Source organism: Agelaius tricolor, unplaced genomic scaffold, assembly GCF_023055355.1.
Source record: "Agelaius tricolor isolate 1412-34295 unplaced genomic scaffold, bAgeTri1.0.p SCAF_8, whole genome shotgun sequence".
Lineage (NCBI taxonomy): Eukaryota > Metazoa > Chordata > Aves > Passeriformes > Icteridae > Agelaius > Agelaius tricolor.
Window position 1 is genome coordinate 17,315,677 of NW_027269268.1, and position 19,995 is coordinate 17,335,671.

A 19,995-nucleotide genomic window follows, 5' to 3' on the forward strand; every position below is an offset into this window, starting at 1 on the left:
AAGAATGCTGCTGCAGATGATACCCAAAGTATGTTCACTGCTTTGAACATGCCAAGGATGATGATTTTCAGTGTAAGACAATAAAATGAGAAAAAGAAGAGATATAGCATCTCTGGAAGTGTCTCTATATTTCAGCAGCAGTACTGGATGTAAAAAGGCCAGCAGCAAACAGTGCATTTGAAGGCACATAAAATGTCAGTGTGTGACAACAGTTACATTCCTTACCTAGGTATGTTAGCACTTGAAACCCTGCATGGCTTGGGTAGGGAGCCACAGTAAGGAATTTCAAATAACCTGTGCTATCCCGTATTTCACTCAAAAATATCCAGCCAGTGCATGGTACAGACTGAACTCAGGGACATGGAATAACAGCAGGACGTTTTCACTGGTGTTTCACTAATTTGTAATATTCACTAAGTTGCAATACATAGTAGGATAAATCTAAAAGAGATGAGATGTTTCAGATTATGAGAGATTATTGACATTTCTTATGACTTCTGCAGAGAAATGTCTTGCTACCTGTCCTACATTAATCCCTTGCCTTCATGGACTGTTCATTTTTAAAGTGCTGGGAAGTACTTTTCCTCAGAAATCTGAGCATTTCAAAGATCTGGAGCAACCTTGCAGAGTAAGAGGGAGAGGGAAGAGTGTGCATGTCCATCCTGAAACATGCATATAAATATTTGAACCACACAGGGCTTCCCACATGAAAGGATATATCAAACTTCTGCTTGTTCATCAGCTCTATTGAGTAAGTCTCAAATTTGTTAGGGTGTATCATATTCCCAGATGGCATAAATTACTGGGGCATTTCTGGCCTCAGTGAAGTCGTGCAAGTCACAACAGCCTTGGATCAGCATCTCCATTCACAGTCCTTCTTCCCCTGTCCCGTGCATTCAAACAACTGCATGGAACACATAGTGTTTTACACCCAAAGTGCACAGATAGCCTGAAGTACAAACCCACAGTCCATCTGTTTGCAGCAGCTCACACCCTCTCAGGCTATGCTATCTTGTACTAATCTAAAATAAAAATGAAGTATCAACACAATTTTAAAAAATGGTTGAAAGAGTTATCAGTTTGGCTTGCAAACAAGCACTATACTGAATCAACTTTGTTCCTAGCAATAATTTCCTTTGCTGCTCAAAACCTTTAAACAATTCATCTTTTCCCTCCAGTTTTCTCACTGTCAATGTAATACAAGAGAACAATCTCTACTATTCTGTAAAGTCTATTTGATTCATTCTTTGCTAGACACAAATTACCAACAATTATGAGTTGAGATCTCCAAAAATCACCATATTCTCAAAAAAAAAATTGTAATGTATTAGAATATTTACTTGTCATTTACTTTTCAGGTGTGTTCAAAAGCTTTATGTGAAACCGCTTCAGAAATCTTTTTTTCAGAAAAAGTAATCTAGTTCCATGGACATGATCAAAGCAACACATTCTGATGAAACACATTTTCACAGAACCTAATCATATAAACATGTACATTTTAAAATCCGTGTAAAGAACTTCTCCAATGTGTTTTGCTTCATTTGTTAAATTTAGAACTGCTATTCCACATACCTATGATCAACTTGGAAAGCAAAACACACCCTTGAGAGCCATAGCATTAGGCTAAGCCTCACTTCCTAAATCCCCCACACTCCTTGTCAAGCCCACACAGAATCTGCTGTAGGTGTCTGCTGCACTCCATGACATTCCTCCCTCCCAGTGCTGTTCAACGGGATCAAATATTTCTGTGCCCTCTCAGGCACCCTGCCCTCCTTGCATCAGCTCTCTGACAAGCCATCACAATGCCTCACGTGCTCTGGAGCACGTGCCTTGTCAGGCAAAGTCTCACCTGCTCAGTGCTGAAAGCTCTTCATGGTCACACTCAAGAAACCAAAGAGCCACCAGGAGACACTCCTGGCTGCCTATGAGGCCCTCAGGCCAGAGAGACTGTCAGGCTGACAGGGGCAACCTGGAAAAACACAACTGGCTCTGCTCTACAAGAAGCAGAAATTGGTTCACTGGAGTAACTGCTCCCTCCAAAACACCACAGCCTTGCAGGTAGCCACGGGGCCACCAGGCCTGGAGGAGGCCAGGGCACAGATTCTTCCCTATCATGGTCCCAGGACACAGGATATTGTTGTAGGAGCTTCTGCTCTTTGGTGTACCCCAAGTTCCCTCCTGGAAGGCTGATTCTGGTTTGGTTAGGCTGGTAAGGAGAAGAAGCTTCTTCAATGTGAACATCCACATTCACTGTCAGCAGTGCAGGAACAACCTGGCTCTTTTCAGCTGGAAATAAAGGCCACATAACTCTTGGCTCTGTCTATTGTTAGCAGTGCCTGCAAACATTTCTGGATAAAACAATTCAGCTGTCTGTCCTATTAAGTTCTCATGGTGTGTTGCACACATGATGATGGCCCACAGCTTTTTCCAGACTTTCCTGGATAAAACTAGGGAGTTGGTGCAACTAGACCATTCCAAAGTGACAGCTGGATGCACTCATCCTGCTCTTGGAGGTTAACATTGATGTGAGTCATTCTGGGTCACAGGAACTGGTGACAAATTATTAGGACTTTTTATATTTTAGTACAAAACTAGAAGGTCATTTGCACCCTTACATCTTTTACTATTTTCATTTGTTTTGCTTTTAAGATTGAAAACATAAGCCTTAAGTCCTTCTGCAATTGTTGGTCTAACTTTACATGGAAATTTACAAGTTAGCACAGAAACACTTGTTTCTTTAAAATTACTTAAGTGAACCCGAGTCTCAGAACAACGTGGATTTCAAAGGAAATTTTGTTGGTTGAGACCATGTCTAATTTTACTATTAAGTAAATTATGCAACAGGATAACCTGCTTACTGTGTGGGTTGAGTCACCTTCACCCCAGGCTTTCACAGGAGGTGATATAACATCCTTGTAGGCTTACAGAATTAGTGCCTGTGCTTTGATTGTGTGACAGGAACAATGTTGGACTGGAACACAGAGAGGATATCGCCTAAGCTCTGGGTATGTGATTTCTTTTTTCATACTGCAAAGCCCCCAGACACAGGGAAAACAAACATGAAATGATGTGCAAGAAACCTTACACATTCTTTGTATTCCCCAAAATTGTGCAGTAATCAGGATTTTTGGAGCACATATTAGACAGCTACTAGCACCTGAAACAAGCAGTCTAAAATGTCTGGCCTTGCTTTTTTTCCCCTCCTCAGTTCATAAGTTTCTGAACCATCTTGGTACTGCAAAGGTTCAGTGACGCCTGTGCCCTTTGGGAGCAGCAAGCTTTTGACCCCCCTCATGCAAGAATTTAAAGGAATCTGTGGTCACAAAAGCTGGCTCTTCTCTTGGCTTGTGTGTGATTCAGGGTAACCAGAGGGCAGAGGGAGCAGTGGCCAGCAGATAGACCCTGCAGAGGTGGTGGGAGCATGACCCAAACACTATTCCCCATGAGCTATCCTTTAGCTTTTTTGCTTCATTTAGCTGTTGCAAGCGCTTTTGCTTGATGTTTAATTTCTTACTGAACCTTGAGCCACCCGGTAGGACAAATTACATCAACCATGAGTAATCATTTGTTTGTAGCTAGTTACCAGGTAGCTTAGTCAATAATAAAAAAGGCAAAACCGCTCAGTAAATACTCTTCATCTGAATTTAAAGGGTGTCCTTTTTTGTGTCTTTGATGATTGAGGGAATTAATAAGAAGCATGGAAAATGTGAACATTATTGTGGAGCAGAGCTATAAATATATGAATTATTGTGCACCTGGATTTCTATCAGTTATGGTTTGTACCAGTTGCTGGCCTTGCTGCTTTACCCTGTTTTGTCAGACTTACTCCAGAGCTGTCTCAGATCTCGATCTCTCTCTTCCTGCTTTCTTATTTTAGAACAAGTATCTGAATGCAACACTTTTTATGGTGGGTCCTGAGGTACAGAATTACCTTCTGCTGACATACAGTTCGTTTTTCCAATCCCATTTTCCAAACAATATCAACATCATCTATCATTTATCATCTGTCTATCTAATCTATTTATCTATCTATCCATCTATCTAATCTATCTGTCTATCTATCTGTATGTCTCCCTGTCTGTCTGAGCTGTACCACTGTGACCCATGGTAACTCCAATTCCTTTCTCTATTGTTTCTTCAACCTAATTCTACCTATTTCCTATGCCTTTCAAATAAATGCTACAGTTTAGCTGGAGGGTTCAGGCATGAGGTAGGATGGAATGTATTAATAAATCAAATCAGGTAACCATAACTGTATTTTCTGGTCCTTTACCCCTATGAATTTCCTCAAGGTTTTTCAGGATAATATTAAGTGTCTGCATCCCACTATTGAATTGCTTTATTAAGTTTCATTGAAAATCTCTGGGGAACTGTTGTTTTTGTGTTTCATTGTGTAGTACTTGGAACATCAAAATCCTAATCTAGATTTGTGGTTTCTGCAACTGCTACTAAAATACAAAGAGAAATCTCTGTTAAATGCCAGTCTCTGTAGCACACTGGCAAAATCCAATCCAGTTTTGGATACCAAAACAAAAGTAGAAATTGTGGTTTTAGACAAACACCATGGTTTCCTGGGTTATATAACTTGCATAGCATTTCTGCATGTCACTGGGAAGCCCAATTCAGTACTGTTTGCACTGCAGTAGGTTAGATGTAAATTATAAAGAGATAATCAAACTTCAAAGCACTTAAAGAAGAATTACTGTAATTTGGTTCATGTGATCTAAAACAGTTTGCCTGATTTTAGGACAGGGTAGCTACATTCAGTCTTAATTCAGAATCATGGCAAGTCTCCTACAAAATTACCCAGGAGTTTTCCCAGATACCTGAAAACATTGGCAGCACTAGGACACCAGGAACGTAGTTACCAGGAGAGCAAAAGCCCATGTCTTGTCTGAAAAGAGTTAAATAATAGTTCCATAAAGTACAGAGCAGAGGTACATCAACAGCCCTCATGCAGGAAGGACCTGCCAATAAAAATTCTCATCAAAAAAATTCCAAAACCATGCAACCAGTTCCAGACCCCCAGAGGCATGTAGGACTGAAATGCGGTGAGACAGACTCACTACAAAAATCCTGTTCTGTGCAGGAGTCTTTAAATGAGAGAGACCTCCCTGCCTTATTATTATGTTGGAAACTACGACAAGTCTGTTTAAAGAATAGATTTTGCTTCAGAAATTGCTTTGTCAAACCAAACACATTAGTTTGAATTATCAGTTTCAACTTTTTTGACTAGATTTTGCAAGTCCAGTGTACATAAAAGAGATACACTTAAATAGAGAGACTGACCTTTTCACTCTGCAAGCAGAGGTTTCAACAAAGTCACACCTGATTACAAGTTTCAGAAGATTTCAAAAGTTTTGAAAGACTCTGAGGTATTTGTGAAACAGAACCTCCCTTTTTATGGCTTGTTCCAATGTTGAGAACACGCGCTGAGAGGCAAAGCAGGATCTGGCACTCCAGCTAATCCAGCAAGCTGACTCAGAAGCATAGCTGGAGACTAACAGGACTCTGGCTTACACAGACTAACAGTTGGTAGAGTCTTTTGGCCAATCTCCTTACTCTGGTGTCTTCTGTTTTCTTCTCAAATGTAAAGTGAGGCTTTCTAACTAACATTATTACTGCTGTGTTAAGTATCTATGTCTGCATCACTTATTTCCAGTACAATCTGCAATAGCCGTGTAAATATCCCAGTTACAGTCTCTCAGACAACATAAATAAGTTGTTGCCTTGCACAGAATTTTGCAGATCATGTTGAAGAGGAGATACCCATGACTCAAAGATGGCACCAAGGATATTTCACTTTGAATTAACCATGTTTCACTTAGTGGTTCCCTAAAAACAAATACAGATTACTGACCCTCAAAGACCTGCTCCAAATGAAAGGAAATGTGCAGCAGTTTAACCAAAGGGCTGTTCAAATTAATTAAGACTGTATCAGGACAAGAACTTGGCCATTTTTATACACAGTTTTACGTTAATGTAAACTGCTGGAACAATATTGATTCAACACGAGACACTATGAAATACTGCTGTCTAAAGTGAAGCATTCCCAAAATGATCATGAAAGTTCCAGAGTCTCTCCTGCTGCCAAATTAAATTAAATTTACTGCATTAACTTTATTTAAAAATATCTCTTCAGCTGGGGGAGAAGTTTGGAGCCAGCTGCCCTACCTCTCAGCACATGTAAGTGATAATGACAGGTGAATATACACTATACAGTAGCTTCATATTTCTACTGCTAGAATCCATGTCATTTTCTATTTTTGAGAGCTGACTGAGTGTTTACTAGGCTACACTTCGTCCCCCTCCTTCCTCTGTGCCCTAACCTTGTAACCCAAGATGCTGGTGGCCGTGTTGGGCTTGCAGTGCTCTGACCTTTTGTTCCTCGGCTTGGAAGTGCCGGGGTTTATCCAGCAAGGATTCCGGTTGGGTTACACCAACAACCTTTCCTGACATGCCTGGTGAACTTCTCAACAGAAACAGGAAAGGACCATGGCTTACCTCGGTTCACAGAGCAGCAGAGCTGGGTTCCTGTTAGGCTAGGGTGGGGTTAGATGTTTCTGAAATTACCCTGGGTACACATGGGGCTGTGAGGGAATGTCACCAGTCAGCCTTTGGGTGACTGATCCACAGGGGGTGTGGGCACTGAATTCACTTTCTGGGCACCTTTCTCCAGTCTTTATTCAGGCAAAACACTTAGTGAACTTCTTATTTCACCTAGCAAAGACAGATCATGCCACTTGCGAAATCATCACATGTACTTAACGAGAAAAAGGCAATTTCCTAATTATTATGCCACTGTACATCACTCCACATACACAACTGACCCCAAAAAGACATCCAAAGAACGAATTATATGATTAATAGGAGGATAGCTGAACTATTTTGTCATTCCCATCTGGAGAATGACCACCAAAACTGCCTGTGAGTTTTAGCTGTGTGCCAACTAAAGGATAAATCTGGAACTAAAGCACTGACCATCAGTCTTTGGTGGCCTGGTTCACAGAATTGAAAATTGTCGGTGGAAACTGGACAATTGCTGCTATTTTTTAGTAAAACCCTGTCTTTTTAAATTGATTTAAAATCTTTCAGTCTGTCTAAAAGTAAAACAACAGATTTGTACCCTTTCTCCTGATTTCTGATGTGTATCTGAATTCATGTTTCCATATCTCCCTCATTTCAATTCAAAAATGCTTTATTTTCTATTTCAATTTTCTGTGACTATCCTAGTCTGAAATATAAAATGTTGTGTTCTTCTTCATATGCTACAACTCACAGAGGTGAGCACAATACACAGAAAAAAATCAGAAATATTCCTATCAGCAGAAAAAAATCAGAAATGTTCCCATCAACTAGATAAACCCCATTATTTTGAACCTCCTCTTTGCACGATACTTGAGTTAATTTTGGCTTTGCCATACTGTAAAACTGTGCCTTACTGAATGGTTAGTTGCTGCCCAAAACAATTATTCCTCCTCCTCAGACCCCTGGCTGTCTTCCCACCCTTCCCCTTGGCCAGCAGGGTCACCCGTCTGATGCAATGGAGAACCAAGTCAGGAAGCTTAGCTGGCAGAAAATCAATCATTCTTTTTCATGGTCTAGTTTTCTGCTCTTATGGTTGGAACAACTCACTGAGGATTCAGAAAACTGCAGAATCACTCTAAAAAAGGCAGCACACTCTTAGCCTTGTTCAAACATTTTCTGAAGCTTCACTTTTACTATTTGCCAAGAGTAAAGCTTTTTCTGGTATGACTAGAAATACTTCTATCTTGCCACTTTTTCAGGTCTCATACATCACCCCCAGATTTTGACAGGTCTGGAAAGCTCAGTGGACAAGACTCATATTCCTTCTAGCACATATCTCCATCATTTGCTTTCCCTCCGCCTCCAAAACACATTTAATTATTCTCAAGGCAATGCAAAATTTGAAGACTCTTACACATAACTTACTAAAAAACAAAACCAACTTATTTTGCCTTTCAGGTATTTTAATGAATTGCTAATAGTTTTCCCAAGCAAAATTCTTTACTTTTAATCATTACCCTATTTTTAAACTCATCCCTTCTCCAAGCTTTTTCATAAAGCCACAACCTGTCAGTGGTCACTTGAAATACAACCATTTTCTATACAGTACATAGCCATATTTTATAGCAAATGGGGTTTTTTTTTATGGGACACATCAAAGAGTTTTTATTTATTCATAGTGAATTGGCTTTGATCAAGTGTTCCTGAGAGTAACTGCTGATCATTCTAGTATTTCCAGTGACCAGCTGATGGTCTCTCCCAAAATCACCACAAAATAGATGGCAGCAGGGGAAGCACAGTGACAAGGTCTTGTTGAATTATGCTGCCTTTCCAGCTGAGCTGCCATTCCTAGGGTGGCTGTGAGAGGTAATAGACCTTTACATTTGGTTTGCCTGCCTGACCTGCCAGTTAACTGGTGGTTAACAGTTAATGCATTCCCCAACAGGGTTCTGTGATAAAGGAACATGCTCATGGTTTCATAATGCATATTTCATTGCCATTGCTGTCTTCCTCAGTTAAGAGTCTGTCTTTTCCTATTTACAATAGGGTTATAATCTTCACTGATTTTCATGATCTGGAAAACAGTAGCTAATAAATAGCACAAATTGCAAGCCTTTTACCCATGTATGTGGCTGCTTTAGAGCTCAAAGTATCATCCTTGATAATGATGAGAAATGCTGGCCTGGCTTTTACATGTCTGATAAGTGTGCACAAAACAGCTGAGTGAATTAACAAACCAGGGACAAAAGGCAAAGATCATGCATGGGATTTAGATAGACAACAATCCTCCCTGAAACATGGTACTTGATAATTTGATTTTGAAAAGCACAATGACTTTGAAGCTCTAGCAGAATTTTCCATAGGGCTGAAAAGTAAAGATGACAGATGTTCTGCTTGCTCACTATCTACTGTCACAGCAAATACAGTTTTCTTGTCACCACCTACAAATCCCAGGATACAGCTGCCTTTCCTCCCCCCCTCCCATTTATCCCTCCCTAACTCCACATTTCCTCACCACACCTGTTCTGCCAGAGCTCTCATCAGCTTCCCTCAGGATCACTGCCCCCAGTTCCTGATGAGCAGCAAGAGTTTCCTGGGCTCATCTCCAAAGTCCCCATCCTTCTCCTAATGGCTTATTATTGTCTTGCTGCTAACTGCAAGAAACTGAACACATATTTTTATACAATAAAAGACGGAAAGAATTAATTTCTTGGATAAATCTGGAAATGAATGGTGTTGCAGGGAAAACTTGTATTTGGTAAGGATTTCACTGATGTGCTGCTGGTTTTTATTGGTATCAGTGGGAATCTGCATAAGGATCTAAGTTCTCCTGTAAAGCTTAAAACAGGGCAAGGAGATAACAACAACTAAATGATGTTCATAAAAAAAGACAAGAAAATTATTACAACACTGGCAGAGATCATTTTGCGAACAGCCAACTTATTTTGATTTTAGACTGATTTGATTTTGTTTCCTACTGCTCTGGCTTGGAAGACTTTTCATTCAGATATGCTACATCTGGTCTGAAACTATTCTCCAGACTTCAGCAATGATGTTCTTGCTTTCCCCCTGTCAGGCTCCTCAAGACCTTAAGGCACAATTTTCCAGGACTCCATCACAGTCCACAGATGTTCTTGCTAAAACTCCACCTTCCTACTCCCTTACAATCGATTTGTCAAATGGAAATTCTCAACCTCAGCTGCTTTACTCACAGATTAAATGAAATAGGCTATGCTACAGAGCACAGCTAAGATCTAGGTATCACCAAGTGAGTCATTTTCAGTTCTTGGAGCAGCACAGTACAGTGAACATTAGCACCCAATACTAAACAAGTTTTTTATCTCTATGGCACCAAGCTGACGCAGCTGTGCTGCTTCCAGCACTCCTGCAAGCATCCCTGCATGGCCCTGTCTTGTGGCATGTGGATAATTCCTGCCAGCATCCACCTTGTAGCTCTGCACCACCTGAGATATACCTACCCTGGCTGCTCTGTGCATCTGAAACACGAGTGCAGGACTCCAGCTCAGCTGCCTAAACCCTCCTCAGCGACTTTTGCATCTTCCACAGCAACAAAAGGTGCACTTCTCTTCAAGCATCACCTCTAGTTATGGAGCTCCCTTGCTGCAAAGAACTCCCTTTTTAAGGAGTAGGAGGTAAAGACCTGTGTCTCCTCCTGCCCTTCCCCTGAGGTTTTATCATTCTCCTCTCTTCTCTCTTGGTTACAGCAGATAAGATGGATTCAGCCAGTCAACAGACTCTGCTGCTCATGAAGCTGTGTAGTTCTGCTTTTGCCCTGTACTGGATGTCCTCTTTTCAACTCAGGAAAAAAATTTGTTTTATAGTGTCAGAACTGGCTGACTAAACATTTTAGTAATAAGGTTAAGTATAGTCTGCCTTCCTGCACATCTCTAATCCTGGTGGGGCTACGTTAACCCTTTACACTTACAATACCAGCAGTCACATGGACACATGACATATGTACAGAAGCCATTCCAAACAACCCACATCCTCTGCTATCCTGGTGGTCACTCTGTGGTGAATGGAAACCATATGACAGATTTTTGATCAAGATAGCACATTTCCCACATCTTTCTTTTCATCATCAAAAAAAGTACTGCATTAATAACAAAAGTCAAAAGTCATCAAATAACATAATGCAATTATATTTCTCAGACTGTTTGGCTTTAAAAGAAGTCTGTGTTCACAGGCTGCAAAACATCCAGCTTTCACAGGCATAAATACCCACAGTCCACCCAGAGGCAATTCCCACCAGGGAATTTTTCCACGTGTCCCTAGAGGACAATGTATCTAAGTACAATGTAGAGCAGTGAGGTTCCATCCAAAAATCAGCAAAGGAGAAGTCCTCCCAAAAAGCAAAACCAGGTAAGAATTAAAGCTTAGCAGACTCTTTCCAAGGATGTATGTCAAATGTATGGTGAAAGTGCTTCCTGAAATGTGTCAGAAACAACATTCTGGCAGATACCAAAAAGTTTCAATTCCATGGTGTATGCAAGTCCTTCAGGTTGGAGGGATGGAGCAGGTAGTACCTCTAGAGGAGGAGTTCTCTAATCACCAGACTCCTCTTGCCTCCCTACCCACAGAGATATAAAAACTTGCCTCAGCAGTGCCATCCCAGGGCTTGCATAACTGAAGCAGTGAAACCCAATGGGATCTTGCTCCTCTAAGCATTGCCACAGAAAAAGCATTGACCATGTATTTTTAATAATGGTAACCTCAAAAAAGAATACTTGGTAATCAATAAGAAAATACAGATGTGAAATGGGAATTGTCACAGGCCACTACTATCAGAGGTTGTGTGGAGGGCAAATAGCATGGGGCTTAAAGCTTGTGTGGGAGCCCAGAGCACTCCACAGGACCCAAGGATGTTTCCTGCAGTGCAGGTATATCACAAAGCTGACTAGAATAAGTCCCATCCAAGTCCCCAGTACAAAACAGGAAAATATGTACAGGGCAAGGGAGTGTCAGTGACAAAAGGTCTCTAATAATATCTTTTAAAGTCATGTTATGGTGAAGTAGGTACATCTTACAGCAACTTCCCTTTGTCCACTGGTACTTAATTCATGTGCAAGTCATGTGCTCATTTCATAAATGAGCACAAGAGAATACAGGAGACTATTCAGGCAGAAATAATTTGTTCTGAATTTATTAGGGCAACACAGCAACTCAAAGATCAGCACCTAAAATTCAGAGAACAAATGTGGTTCCACTGTGTGCACTGAGGAAGTCTATTGACACTTGTCCATGTGAGAGAAAAGCCTTAAATGACATCTCCAAACAGGGTACCCCTGTGATGTATTTCTGGATACCAATCACAGCAGGGCCATGACTGGACCAAACCAAAACCACGGACTCATGTGTACCCACACCATAAAGTAGTTTCTACCTCAGGTCAGGAACAAAGCTTTGGACTGTACTCCAAGATTATCCTCAATGGATGACTGGTCTTTCTAACCCTGTGGGACGCTTTTTATTTAGGGACACTTTCCTCAGTGTAGGAAGTGAAAAAAAAAAATCAACAATAACTGAATATCCTGCCTCCCCTGTGGTTAAGTACTAAATCATTATATTCCTACAATTTTTCCTTCTCCTCACCATTTCTGATGGGACAGTCACTCAGACAGAATACACCTGAGTCCAGCTGCACTGCAGCTGCTGCAGCTTCGTTGCCATGTGGCTGTTTGCCCTGCTCTGTGCAGAACTTGCCTCTGCCCTTGGTGCCAGCTTGAACTGCAACAAAAAGTAACATGCTTTGTCTCCCAGACTACCTACCCACGTTATTACAGCAAGACCTGTCCAGCTGAGGAGAGCACTCTCTTCCTCAGGGAGAGGATGTGACTACGTGGGGACAGTGAGCAAGGTTATCCCAGGACAGGCAGCAGACCAAAAAAACAAATTGCGTCAGCATGGAAAAGGATTGGGCAGGAGTGGAGGGTGTGTCAGGGCACGCTCCCAGGCACAGAAAAGCTCAGAATAAACAGGGAGAAAGTCGCTGGCCCGGGTTTGAATAAAGGCCTTGGAAATGCAAAGAAATGGGCCGCACTAATGAGGGCACCAGCATTTCCCTGCGAGCAGAAAGCTGGGGAGGAGGGTGGAGGAGAAGGAAAGGAAAGCCGGATGTGGAAAACTGTGGAAAAGTGGTGAAGACAGCTTTAGAAAGAAAGTAATCTGAAACCTCAGTCAGACAGAAATGAACAGTACAGTTGGTCAGGAATTTAGTGATAGGGTTCTGTGTGATAAAATTTAATTAATGCAAAATCTACTCTGGGTGTAACCAAAAGGCTGAGGAGTCCTTAACTTGGACAAGGTGTGGCAGAAACAGAGGCTGCCCTTGTCCCAAGGAGTTTACAAATTGCCCTTGGGCCATTTGCAAGCAGATGGGCAACAGGGTGAGACGGAGGGGCACCATCGGGCTGGTCTCAGCACCCGAGCTGAATCCAGTCCTCTGATTTTGAAGGTACCACAGGATCAGAGGCAGGTTCAAAGTGAGTTGTGCTTGGAAAAGAATAATATGATATTTCAGCAGAAGTATACGGGGCACAAGCAAAAAGGCTAACAGAAGTGAAAATCTGACAGAGCTCCTTTCAAAATTTATCAAGGGAGAAATTTTAGCACAATGAACTAATTGGAGAGAGCTGGAGTAACCATTTCAGTAATATATGAGTTGTGAAGGAGGGTGAAGGAATGATCTCGCAGTCTACATTTCAGGAAACAGAAGAGACAGAGCTTGCCAACAAACCAGTAAGCAGGACATACTGTGCTTAAACTTTCAACAAAATGTTGCTGCAAATTTTTTTTCTACAGAAAGTGTCCTTTGACAAAAGCATTTAAAAAGCCATTATTACCCTGCAATTATCTAGAATTTTAAAAAAAAACTAAAAACTTTGGTGAATGCTTACTGCTGACAGTCCCTAGTGCTGTTAGTACTATGCAGAGTTGACAATCAGATCTTAATTTTATTCCTAGCATGGTGATTAAACTGCCACATAACTTTAAGCTAGTCACTTTACCATTTGAACATGACATCTCTAAAAGTTGCACAAAACCAGCCACCTGTGTGACAGTAGTGTTTTGAAATGCTCAGGGTGTTTTCTACAGGCACTGATAAGCAAACATTCTCCTTCCTATTTTCATTTATCTCCCTTTCACTTTTAAAGAGACCTATACAGGACTTAGCTGTAATAAGCTGTTACATAAATTTCTATCCAAGTGAAACAGCAGACTCTTATTGCCTTAAAATATACTAGGGTGAAAACCTTTCCACCTAGGGAAGTGCATCTTGGAGACTGAAGTATTTTATGGGGCCTCTATCAATTCTTTTTCACCTTTTGCTTCCAGACAGATGCCAGCAGAGACAGCCCCAGGTTTTGGCAGGAATTTTTCTAAAACCATATACACAGAAACCCTGGCAAAGTCCATGTGGTTTCCTCTATCTCTGCAATCAAGGCCTTGACTTGTAATTTAAAAACATCAGTCATAATTTCAGTACTATGTGGTTCTAATCTATATACTTACTGTGTTTTAAATAATCTGTTCCTTTTAGCCATTGAACTCCATGCCCACCATCAGATGTACTGTGGATGTTGAATCAAAACACTGAAGCCTTATTTTTTTATCTTTCTAGGTAAGCACTCTAGTTCTGTGTAATTCATATGACTTTTTAAAACTCCATATTTTTTCCCTTTTATGAGCTATGCATAAAATCCACGTGTATACTCACACACACATACACACAGACAGACACACACACACACACACATTGGCTTTTAAATTGACCTAGTCTATGTGAAATGCTTGGAAATTTTTGGCTGGATTGATCCAAAGAAGTGTTACCCTCTTGCATGGTTTTAAGCCCTGAAGTCTCAATTGGAAAATTAATTTGAGTAAAAAACACGTACAGAAAAATCCTTCACACACTTATACTGTAGCAACAAGAAAAAAGAATGCAAATATACTCACAGCTGTAATATTTCGTGTATGTATTCATCTACAATGATCTACATTCATCTACAATCATCTACAAAGCAGTTTGAGATTCAGCTCGCTGCTTTAAAGCTGGACTTTCCTTCCCAGAACGAATAACATTGCAGGGACTGCCATCCAGTGGGGAGCAACAGCTTAACAGGGGATTGGAGCTGCAGAAAGGGAACATTTAAAGGTGTCAAGGTTGAAGAAGATTGAGTAGTAGCTAATGACAATGCTGGAAGTAGTAATGATGGAAGGAATTCCTTAGTCAGCTTCAGATATTTTTGACAGCGTTTAAGTACAAGTCATTTCTTTTCCAAATGTAGGTGCACAAAGGCAGTACCTTGTACTGACCATGCAAAGCAGGTAAAATTGGGCTTGTTCAGAAACAGCCTAGTGAACAAGCAGTGGCTAAACACAATCCTTAGACACATCCAAAATACTACAAGCATTATTTCCCTCTTTGCATGGGTCTGTCTCCATTGATTTCAGTGAAGTGTAGCCTGGGTTTACCTAGGTGTTAGATGAGACTAAAAAATATTTAAGGTAACTGTGTTTCTACTGCCTTTTAAAACACTAGAGGAAAAAAACTTCCTCATACATCTGAAATTATTCCTCCTTAGGCTATGAAACCAAACTATTATTCAAATATAGCTTGTTAATAATTTTGTTATTTAGCTGTGGCTTTAAGCATTGTGTACCTTTAAAGAAAGTCTGATGGAATGTTCCATTTCCCTGGTTTTATGACCTTTCATATTTATTGCCTTGTCTACTACATATATGAATCTTGATAATTGTGACAGATTTTTCTTAGTTTGTTCTATTGTGTACAGACCATATGTTGTCTATGCTCATAAAACACTCAGTAACTGTATGTGCAGAAAAACATTTTTTTCATGTTACTTGCTAAGAAACTTAAGAACCTGCAGGTCATCCCTGCAGAGGTGTTTTTAAATCCAGCCCCAGGAAACAACTGCCTCCTTTCCTTAGAGTTGTGATGAAGCTTTGGCAGGATTCTCAGATGTATTTGGCAGTTAGCTTACACTGATTTAAACAAAAATTATGTACCTGAATTCCATGAGGATCCTGGCTTGCCTGCTGTTGATGTAGGTTTTGGCGTGCCTTCGTTGGCTCCCCGGTGCAATGACTGGGAATGCAGGAGGATTTTTATTGTTTTCAGGATGAGTCATGCAGGCAGCAGCACAACAGATGGTGTAGAGTGTAGAACAATAAAGACAAAGATATGAGACAGCTAAGAGAAAACTGGAACAGACAAAGAAACAACCAGAGGATGAGAGAGGCTGAAAGCAGGAGAGAAGCCAGAAGGTTAAGCTTTGCCACAGATAGCAGGAGCTAATGAAGTGTGGAGTCAGTGCAGGGTAAAGTAGCTCAAACAATGACCAGCAGGGAAAACTGAAGGACCTGTAGTGAGAGTAGAAGGACCAGAGGTAGGAATACTAAGAGGAGCAAGGCTCATAGAGAGCCAGGTGGCTGCTGGGGCTAAGTGATGGATTTCAGTGTGATAAAAAAGCAAGTACCAGTGAGGAGGAATAAGGAAGTGGAAAAGCTGAGGAGACTGATAAATAATACCCTTTGAAGGTAGAAATACCACAGCAGTTAGAAAGACAGCAATCAAAACCACCAGTGGCATCCTGAAACTCAGAATTCTGGAATGACAGCAAAGAAACAAGGAATGGCAGCTGCTGAAAGACAATAGGATAAATACCTTGAATAAGCTCAGACCAGCATCAGGCAAGCTGAAGGAGATGAAACACAGCATTCAGAGCTGGTTTAACAACCAGCTGTAGCAGAGAGAGGTAGACACACTTGGGGAAAATGCAAAAGAAGTTAAATTCCATAGGTCAGTGAAGCACAGTTGCTGAAAGGAGGTGTCTGGAGAAGTTGGTGTAATTGAGAAATGTGTCAGTATCTTGCTGCTGCTCCAGCTCAAAGAGGGGGAAAACAGAGAAAAAGCTCCATCAGCAAAATATTTCCTAGAAGTATCACAGGCTCCTTCCTCCCACTCATCACCATGTTCTAATACAGCAACTATACTGACAGCTGTCTAATTATAACACATTTTAGGTGAGGGACTAAGATGAAAATTTGAAAAGAAAAAGGCTTTAAACATTCCTCCATACACTTCTACTTTCCTTACCCCAACAGGTAATTCCTTTTCCTGGCAGTAGGCAGTTAATGGAGCTACTTTCTACTGTCATGTCTAGCTCATATAACCACTTGATTTTTCAGACTGAACCAAGGCCAGCAGGATTCTGTCCTACAACTGCACTGCAGGGATATTTTTAAAGGACAGATTTAGCTATTTACAAAATAGTTCAACAACTATTTTTAAAGACACAGAGCCTTGTTGTTTGGAAGGTGAAATGTTTTGTTTTCAGCCATGGAATAATAAAGACGGGCAGTTGCTGAAAGACACCTCAAGAAACCAGTCACTCATCCCAAAACAAGCCAAAGGTATCTACAAATTTAACAGGCATTTGCCAAGCCTGTTCTTAAAAATGCTGTCATTGGCACAGACTATCTAGTCCAGTGGCAAATTATTTTACCCTTATATTCTTCTAGTATTACCCCAACTCCTCCTTGCTGCTATTGAAGCTCTATCTACTACTGATGCAGAAACAAAATTCCTTAGTTCATTTTCATGCTTTATTTTATGCCTTCCATACTTGGAAGTGAAAAGTTTTGCCAGTGTCCCCATGTGATGTTGTATTGCTGCACAAAAGGCAATCTGCTCTCCTCTTCAGCTTGTGGTGCAGCAGAGCCCAAGGACTTACTCACATCCCACATTTTGTCAGCTATTTTCCTTGAGTAGCATTGACACTTTGCACTTGTTCCCAGAAGGAATAAATCAGCCTAGTTTTTCAGACCACTCATTGATTTGTTAGGATCACTATGCATCCTAATTCTGTCCCCCCAGCAGTCTTTGAGTTTTATGATGTCTGCTTATTTAGTCAGCACACTCTATTCAATAGAGGTCAGTGGGTGTTGAACAAAACTAGCCACAGGACAGACCTAAAAAGTAAGGCATCTTTCCACTTTGATATAAAGACATCAACTAATCAGCAATCACTCTCTGAAAATGCTTCCCAAAGTACTTTGGAATTCAAGTTATAGCTGTTTTAGCTAAGCCAAGTTTCCAAACCATTCTAGACAGTATCAAAATTTACAGCCCAAACAACTGATTTTCTTCTATCCATGGAACCCGTAACTCTCATATATGCCTTTATCTTCATGTGACTTATTCTTTAAAAATCCAAGTTGGCTACTCATCTTTTTGCCATTTTCTTCCAGGTGCTTAAAATGCTTCCCCCACACCCCAAAACCTCTTCTTCCAACTGCAGTTATGCTTATTTTTTATTATTCCCCATTCCTTACAGTCACCATCGGCATTTAAAGATAAATGATGCACTGTAAATCTGAATGTAGTAAACTTATTATCTATCCTCCAGGATCTGTCAGAAATACCTAAAAATTCTTAAATTATTTAAGCTGTCTACAAAGTAATGAGAAAAAGTTTAACTTCCATAGTTTATTTTAGAATAATACAACTAGTCTGAGTTCTTTCACACTTTTTCTTTCCCTGTTTCCAGCTGAAAGCATAACATTTCCACCAACAACAAAGGGAAACCAGTACCCCCATTCACACTGATCTCTGTAGTGAAAACTGATACCAAAAAGAGAAGGAAATTACAAATATCAGTCTTTCACAAGCATTAGGCAGCAGATGATACCATATTGATCCAATTTACTCAGAGATAAATACTATTTCTTCCTGCCTGCAGGTAGAGCAGTGTAAGAACTTTGACATTTATAGAACCCATACAGGATAGCTACATGATGAAGTGTAACTCCATCCCATGCCTGAAGAACATTAGTAACTAAACTGATATCATCAAACAGGAGCTCAGCAAATTGCCTTATGGACTCAAGACACTGGACAGCAGAATGCAGTGCCCTGCATCTGCATCTCTAATTAAAACACAGCAGAAGTCAGACATGCCTGACTCCCATTACAGTGCCACAGCTGTTGCTCTGAAATGAGCTCATCGTCTCAGTCCAGTTCTTGGCTGACAGGTATCCATGTCAAACAAAAAGGACACCAGCACAAATAGTTTTTACCAAAGAAATCCAATCACCTAAAAACTCCCATATTCCTACTAGCCACTTCCCGTGAAACACTACCCTTTGAAAAGAGTTTGATGCATTAGTTATATTTTTTGTTGTCACTAAAATCCAGATCTCTCCAGAGTTCTCCAAACATTAGTATAGCTGAGAAATCTTAATGTGACTGCAAAGTATTACAAAACATTCTTCTGAGATTTCTACTGTAACTGATCCACTTAATTTCTTCTAATTGTTTCAATCCTCTTTTACCATGTTCTGGAAGAAATATATTCTAAAGAAACTGCAGTGCTGAGAAGTAGCAATTAGAAATTCTGAAAATAGGCCAGTTATTGCTGCAACCCTTTTCAGGAAAATCATCAAGATGCAGGAAAAATACAATAACCACATTCACAAACGTGCAATACCAGGTACACTATCACAGACATTGCTATGCTGTAGAAAAACAGTTTCCATTGCATGCAGGATTTCCATATGTGTCGGGGAAAAAAAAAAGAGAATTGCTGTCTTTCCCATAGGCACATTGGCTCTGTGTACTGAAGGCAGCAGAAGAGATTTAGGGTTGTCTCAGGTTATAAGACTGTATCTCTTAAGAAGTCAAACACATAGTGCTTTCTAATTAATATACTAAGAACGTATATTTAGTCACATTTCTTCAAAATGGTTGAATCATCCTCATTCTTCCACAAATTGTTTCAGTAACACAAATCTTCCAAATATGTATCAGTTCTTGGAGAAGTAAGGAGTGGGGTCCGTGGGACTGCTGCACTGGACTCCCAGAGGGCAGACTTTGGCCTGCTTATGGCCCAGACTGGCAGAGTCTGCTGGGTCACAGAGGAGTCCAGGAAGGCCTGGCATTCCTCAAGAAGGAAATTGTAAAGATGCAGAAGCAGGCCTTCCTGATACGCCTAAAGACAAGACAAGCAGGAAGCAGACTGAACAGAGAGCTTTGGCTGAAAATCACAACAAAAAGGAGAGTTTATGACCTTTGCAAGAAGCAGGGGCAACTCAGAAGGAGTACAAAAATGTCAAGAGGACATGCAGGGAGAAAATTAGAAGGGTCCAAGCCCACTTAGACCTTAAGCTGGCTACTGTTATAAAAGACAACTGAAAATTACAACTAAACATACATTAGCAACAAGACTCTAAGGAGAATATCCATCCTTTACTGAATCTGGAGTGAAACATAGTGACAAAGGATGGGGAGAAGACTGAGGTGATTCACAGCTTCTTCACCTTGGTCTCTAATAACAAGTCATTCTGTGGGTAGCCAGCCCTCTGAGCTGGAAGACAGGGATGGGGGGCAGAACAAAGCCCCCATAATCCAAGGGAAAATGGTCA